The sequence below is a fragment of the Juglans microcarpa x Juglans regia genome, chromosome 1D (genome assembly GCF_004785595.1).
Source record: "Juglans microcarpa x Juglans regia isolate MS1-56 chromosome 1D, Jm3101_v1.0, whole genome shotgun sequence".
NCBI classification, from domain to species: Eukaryota; Viridiplantae; Streptophyta; class Magnoliopsida; order Fagales; family Juglandaceae; genus Juglans; species Juglans microcarpa x Juglans regia.
Window position 1 is genome coordinate 37641341 of NC_054594.1, and position 7727 is coordinate 37649067.

The window sequence follows — 7727 nt, forward strand, 5'->3', positions numbered from 1 at the left end:
ATTATTAAGACAATCTAAAGAGGTTTAGATAGTGAATTGAGTTAAGATGAGAGTTGAAAGTTAAATAAAATATTATTTTTTTAATATTATTTTTGTTTTGAGATTTAAAAAAATTGAATTATTTATTTTATTTTATTTGAAATTTTGGGAAAACTATCATGATTAGATGAGATCAACTCATTATCCAAACAAAACCATATTTCAATCTTATTTGATCGAGTTCGGGAATCTATTTTCTTTATCTTAGTTGTTATTATTATTATTGTTATTATTAGTCCTCCTCATTTGGATATTAAGATAAGATGAAAAATCTGTGAATATTAGTGAAGTAATTCGTGTTAAGATGTTTATGGGGGTTTTAAAAATGAAAGAAAAAAATTGAATAAAAATATTATAAATTCAAAATAATTTTAGAATATAATTTTTAATATAATTTTTGTTTTGGGATTTAAAAATGTTAAATTATTTTTCTTATTTTGTTTGGAAGTTTGGAAAAGTTGTAATGATTAGATAAAAAAGTTAAAAATTTAAAATTGAAAAATGTTTGTATTTGAGTGATGTTCAAATGTTAAGATGACATTATCCAAACCGGCCCTTAGTATTTTTTTTAATTATTATTATTATTATTTAGAGCTCTTTCTAAGAGAAAGATTTACTCCTAAATTGCACATATACGGGAAACTGGCTGGTTTGAAGAGTGAGATGATATGAAAATTTTGTGAATGATAGTAAAATAATTTGTGAATAGTAATGAGATAATTTGAGTTAAGTATTTTTTGGGTTTTGAGAAGTAAGAGAGAAAAAACTGAATAAAAAATATTATAAAGTTAAAATATTATAAGAAAATAATTTTATAATATTATTTTTGTTTGAGATTTGAAAAAGTTAGAATTATTTTTTATTTTTTATTTGAAAAAGTTATAATGATTAATTTGAAAATTTTATATTTAAGTTATGCTTGAAAATAAGATGAGATGAGATGAAAATTTTATATCCCTTCCCATGCCCCAAACCTGCCAGCCTCCATCCATTGAGGAATACAGGAGGCAAGCCAGGCCTTTTTTTGTTACATCTGCTGCTAGTTGGCCTGGGTTTTTCAAGAGGAATTTCTATTGGATTTTCAAATTTGGCAGCTATGGATCTGACTTTCATCCTATGCAATTTTAAATAGAAATTTCAAGGTGAAAGCAATAATGTCCATTCATAAGATATCCAATAATTTTTTAAAAGAATGCAACGCAAATCCCACAGGGATAATAGGGCGTAAGGCATGCTTATTCCTTCAATAATAATCAAATAGCTCTGAAGATAATGCATCACACCCGTATAAGCATCATGTTTTTGCTTCCACATTATAGACATGGCATAGTGGAGTCATTACAATAAGACACATGAAAAAGGTTGGCAGACGATTAGAAGCATGAATAGTTCTACCGATGACAGATTTGAATCTGAATATCAGTCGAATGACATCTTCACACCTTAAAACGTTGCAATGGAGAGATGACATCAACCTCTTTGGAGAAGTAGCGCATTAGATATTCTTTTGCGTCAGTTTCCCTGTATATGGGGGGTCTATCTTCCGATAACAATTCCTTCATTAGTCCATAAACTCTTGTGCCTGTCTGGACATAGGGTCTAAAAAAACTAGCCACCGAAATTCTTGGCCCTGCTCGCTTCGCTATTACTCTGTGATTCACGCTAATGAATCTATCGTTTGTGATAAGCTGCACAAATACGAGGTTAGTATTGTTTGATGCATGCATTTATAGTCTAGTAATTGAATATATTCGAATCAATACCAGCCATCTCTTGCGGGAAATTTGATCACCCTATAGCAGAAATTGGATATACATCTTGTTAACGTCTTGTTTCGCATGCCTTTGAGGCAGGCTTCGACAACTCGGGTCTTCAGAGTTGAATCTCGATTGGTGCTGTGTGGAGCCCCCGGTAGTGGTTTGGTGTGACTATATGGTGTCAGTTCGTACATCCAAGACGATAAATGATATTTAAATGCAGAAAATAAAGGGAATGAACACACAGATTTACGTGGTTTGGCACTTGGCCTACGCCCACAGAGGTTTGAAGATGGGAGATTCCATTATAATAAACTTGTTTATAGTCTCTCATAACCTCTCCTTTCTCATTGTACAATGGAAGGTGTAGATCTATTTGCTGGAAGATAAGTTATTTCCGGAACTCTCTGAGAAGAAGTCCAAAAGTCAGAAAAACTCAAAGTCGTCCCAAAGAAAAAAGATCCTAATACGTAGGTTCCTCTTACCTTTTATTTTTTGCTCCCCATTTACTTTAAGTCACTTCCATACTTTTTCTCTCATGACACCTTGTTTTCCCTCGCTTTACGTCAAATCCTCCATTTTCCTCTCTTGACACCTCCATGCCTCTGGTCCATTCTTATCCCCTCATTCTTCTCTAATATTTTGTCTTCTAGTGAGTCTCCCTCATTGGTTGGGCCTGAGAAATTCCATGGGCCGGAGAAATATCCCCTCATAGTTACCCCACCAATTCCTCTCAGACCTGTCCGATGGGAATTGTTTAGCCTATTTTCCATTCGCCTCACCTCATTCTGCTGGGCCGTCAGTTTTTCCGCTTGCTGGTCTTTAGGTGGGGTTCTACCTCGCCGAGCCTTCGTGTCATCGCTTTGTCCTACTGATTTCCTTTAACCTTAATTTATTTTCCTATTTTCTTTAGTTGCATTTTCCTTCTATTTATGCATTTCCTTTAGCGATTTCCTTTCACCCTTATTTCTTTTAGCCATCTTTTCCTTCGCTCATATTTCCTTAGCGTTGGTCCTTTCCATTCAATCCTTTTTTTTCTTCCCTTTTGCTTCCCTTTCCGTTTACTTCTTCCTTTCTTCTTCTTCTTCTTCTTCTTCTTCTTTTTTTTTTTTTTTTTTTTTTTTTTTTTTTTTTTTTTTTTTTTTTATCTTTTGCTTTGTCCCGCCGCTTTTCCTTAACTTTTCTTTTCATTTGCTCATTCCTGCATTGTCAGAGTGTTAGTTTCTGTTTGTGAAGATTTCTTTGATGGAGATTCCATTGTTGAAGATTCTGTTCATGGAGATTCTGCTAATGAAGATTATATTGATGAAGATTCCACTGATGAATATTTTGTTGGTGGAGATTCTGCTGATAAAGATTTTGTTGATGGAGATCCTGTTGATACATATTTTTGTCTTCTGTGTTGTCCTTGGCCCAGTGCATGGCTGACGAGTACCTCAACTGGCTGCGGAGATGATGTTCAGGTGGGGTAGAAAATGCCGGCGGTCCACATGGTGGCTTCCGGCACCCCCAATGTGCCATGATGCGACCGGGCAGAGGAGAAAATAGGCCACGTGGTCTCGGGCATGGGGTCTGCACGATGGGGTCCCCTCCGTGAGGGGCAGTCGCAGACAGCGCCGCCAGTCACCACGCCGTCGGTTACACTGGCGGGGCCGTAGCACTTTATGTTATTGCTATTACTATGCACTGTCGTGCGTGGTCACGGGACGACGTTCATCTATCGAGGTGGTCAGAGATCAGTCCAACGGGGACAGAGGATGCCGGTGGGCCGCAAGGCGACCACCGACGAGGTCCCTAGTCTTGGCGCTGATGGGCAAAGTCGTTGCCTCATGCCCCGTGTGCGAGTTAAGGTGCACACGGGAGTGCACTGTTCATGGCTTCTCACTGGTGGGGGCTGGCGGGCATGCCGTCAAAGACCGCCAGTAGTCCGAGGGAAGGCCACCGATGGGTAGTCTGGGCAGGCTTGGTGCTGCGAGCTCCTGGGTGACGTTGTCGTGCACCCGACGTGGTACGTGTATGGCACTATTCATGCCATGCACGACCACCTACATCAATGCACTATGCACACTTGGCCCTATCCTGCGAGTGTGTCTAGCGTACCTTAGCCTCTCTATTTTTGTAAACCATGTGCTCTACTGACTGTGTATTTGTAGTCCGAGTGGTTAGGGAGTTTGGGTTCTAGGCCCTACGCTACATGCATGGAAAGCAATCAAATGCAGTGCACTTAATTGCCTGGGCGAGTAGTTGCCCATTTTTTGCAGTAGTATTTTTTATAAAAATAAAAGTCGAAAGGTTGAGAACACTTATTTAAGAGAGTGTCATCTGCCCCTTCGGAGATAATTTAGCGCATCAGAAAATCGTCCTCCTTCTGCTTTCGATTCCATAGAAAAATCTTCGAAGGCGTACACGAAGAAAAATCTCGTTCTTGACTTTCGGGTCACCTGGAACAGGTTGTCGCAAGCATATAAAGTACACGCAAAATCTATAACGATCCCACAGACGGCGCCACTATTAATGCCTTGTTTCGCACGCCTTTGAGTCAGGCTCTAGCAACTCGGGTCTTCAAAGTTGGGCCTCAATCAGTGCTATGTACAGCCCCCGGTAGTGGTCTAATGCGGCTGTACGATGATAGTTTGTACATCCATGATGATGAACGGTATTTAAATGTAGAAAATAAAGAGAATGAACACACAAATTTACATGGTTCAGCACTTAGCCTACGTCCACGGGAGTTTGAGGAGGGGAGATTCCACTATAATAACTAATAAGCTTGTTTATAATCTCTCATAGCCTTTCATTTCTCACTGTACAATGGAAGCTGTAGATCTATTTACTGAAGGAGAAGTTCTCTCCAGAGCACTCAGGATGAAGAACAAGTCCAAAAGTCAAAAGAAATCAAAGTCCTCCCAAAGAAAAAAGATCCCAAATCCGTAGTTTCCTCTTGCCTTTTATCTCCTGCCTCCCCCATTTGCTTTATGTCACTTCTCTACTTTTCTTCTCCTGACATCTTGTTTTCCCTTGCTTTATGTCAAATATCTATTTTTCCTCTCCTGACATTATTTTCCCATACCTCCTGACACCTCCATGCCTCTAATCCCTCCTTGTACCTTATTCTTCTCTAATATTATGTCTTCCAGTAAGTCCTCCCATTGGTTGGGTCTAAGAAATTCTATGGGCCGAAAAATATCCCCTCACACATTTGGTGACTAAAGAGGTATACACCTAGGATTGTTTTGAATATTCAAGCTTTACATGTTAGAAGATTGTGCTATTTATTTATTATTTCTTCATGTAAAATCAAAATTGTTCACCTTTAAATCCCATTGGGTTCAGGGCGTCGCATTGTTTGATACCCTGATAGAAGTGTGAGGAAGGCTGTTCCTAGTGTCAGGCCGAACCACACGGGCCCGACCCATGATGCATTGATGGGTCTAAGGACAGTCCAGCAGAAGGAAATCGGTATGGGAGGATAAGATGGGCTAGGTTGAGTTGAGAAGGGCAAGGTCGGCCCAAAAAGCCTAAGAAGAAGCAACAAGGTAGCACACATGGGACGTGGACCTTAGTAAGAAAGGCCTAGCACCTCTACTAGTCGACAACCCATATGCACAGAGTCAGGGACAACCTTGGTCCCTGATCGCAGACTGCTGAATAGACTCAAAAGGTGGGCGTGTCAAACAGAGGTCACGCCACATTTAATGAAGGACGAAGATGGACACGCAATGACACTAACCCTGGACTGTCAACGGCCGCCACGATTAGGTATGGATGGCTTGTTGCATGACAGAATGTTGGAAGAGGGCACGACCTGAGTACGGAGCGACATCACCACGATCGGCTCACTGAGGGACCACCCCTACTAGGTATATATACCCCCTCACGGAGCAGAAAACTCTCTAAGCACTTTCATTTGGGCTCCCTTAAATTATAGACCTAGAAGCCAAAACTGACTTAAGTATCAAAGGTGTTTCTCACTACCCCGAGCCCCCATTTCCCCATATTCGAAGGAACAAATCGACCCCAACGTGGAGTTGCTCAGACTGCGAAACACGACATCAACAAGTAAAGTCAATAGTGAAGTGAATACCCGTTTGGAAGCATGCTAAGACGTGTTCTTACATATCTTTGCCTGTGAAACCATATAGTAATGGAAATATAATGATGTTGGCATGATTGTGATACCGAATTAACATTAATGAATTAAGCTAAATAAGATAGACTTGCCTGCAGAAGATGTCCAACATTGACTACTAGAGCTCCATGCACGGGAGGAACATTGACCCATTGATTCTCATGCAGAACTTGGAGGCCACCAATTTGATCAAGTATGGCAATGAAGCTGCCGTCAGTGTGGTCGCTACTCCCCAAAGTCAATTCGGGCTCAGGGCATCTCGGCTAGTAGCTGCCAAGAAGGAGAAGCTCCTCGGCACAATTCGTGTCTTTTAGGTGGCTGGGAGTTAGCCCAAGACCCTCGGATAGCAACTCAAACAGAGTAAGCCCCAAGTTCGTAACTTGCTTTAAGTATTCATTCACTCTCTCTCTCTACAAGCCAGCCCATCAAGCAGACATTAAAAGTCTTTTATGCCTTTTGTGGTAGATGAAACAACATAAGGAGGATGTCATGTTAGATTATGTCAGAAGAAAGAAAGGGGATTTTATGTGCCTAATGAGAGAGAACAAAAATGCTAGGATTGCATAAACTGTTTTACCAGATGTTAAGATTAATAGCTTTGCGAACTACCTACATAATGCAAGTAGTTCTTCCGGTTCGGGGGGACTAGGTGTCGCGAAACAAAGAACTGACTCCCTCCAATTAGCTGCCGGTGATTGGTACAGATCATAATTGGAAAGGTAAAGCACCTTTTTCCTGTAATCACGCGAATAGAATTCTTTCTTCGCATCAAACTGAATTTCTCGCAAGCATTTCGGACTTACTCAATGACTTCAGCTCGTACAATTGAGTTGTTACGGATACCTTCAAGGTCTATAACGAGAATACAGAATTGGGAGTCGCTTCCTGACTTCTGATGCAGGCTAAATTGTGCAGTGTAGAACATACGAGGAATTTTTGTCACCCCAGCATCTACTACTCCCTTTACACCAGCTCTTGACTCATCAAATGTTCTTAGCTCTCTTTCTCGGTCGTAATTGGAAGCGATTTCTGCCCTGATATTCACCTGTAGTCGTGCGTGACCGCCGTCTTTGCAAGACCAGAAGTCCAACAAAAGAGGGAACAACGCTGATGATTGTATCCCTAAAAGCTTGAGTATTAGTTGGAAGCACGGGTGATGGACCCTCACATCAACAGTAAACAATCCAGACTCCGTAGAATCATAAGATATTTTCATGTGGCAGGAATTAAACAATATCGCAACCAACCACATCTGTTGTTGGGAAAACAGTACACACTCTTAAATTCTATTCTCGACTTACACATCAGCTTGTCTTGGCAAAATATCTAAGCATCATCGTAATATAAACCCACAGCAGGGACAAATGGGAAAGCATACCGTTCTCATCGCTCGATCTTTCGAATTCAGTAATCCTGACGTCAGGATAGGATGGGTAGATGGTCTATTCAGGGGTCGGACGGGTGTTTTGTTCAGGAATGAGTTTCATTGATTGCAAACAAGGGTTGAGCCACCACCCGGGGGCCCATCTGGCAAGAAGATTGATGTGCAGCAAACCAACCACCACCTATGGCGGTTTGTCATCGAGGAGATTCCAAGCATTTTCAGTTAGAATAAGTTTAGTAGCTTCCTGTTGAAGCATCAGAAAGCTGGAATAGCTCAGTTGGCTAGAGCGTGTGGCTGTTAACCACAAGGTCGGAGGTTCGAGCCCTCCTTCTAGCGTTTTAGCTCCCACAAAGCTTTTTTTTTTTTTTATCCTTTCTCAACTATGCATCTTAAACATGAACTCGCCAACACTCGGGAC

At 40.9% G+C, this 7727-nt stretch overlaps 1 non-coding gene and 1 pseudogene across 1 annotated transcript; one reads left to right on the forward strand and one right to left on the reverse strand.

The window, feature by feature from the left end:
• Positions 1-1475: 1475 nt before the first annotated feature.
• Positions 1476-7141, reverse strand: LOC121247245 (annotated as a pseudogene).
• Positions 7142-7571: 430 nt separating this feature from the next.
• Positions 7572-7645, forward strand: TRNAN-GUU. Its single transcript has one exon. It is a non-coding gene; the product is annotated as a tRNA-Asn (tRNA).
• Positions 7646-7727: the final 82 nt, after the last annotated feature.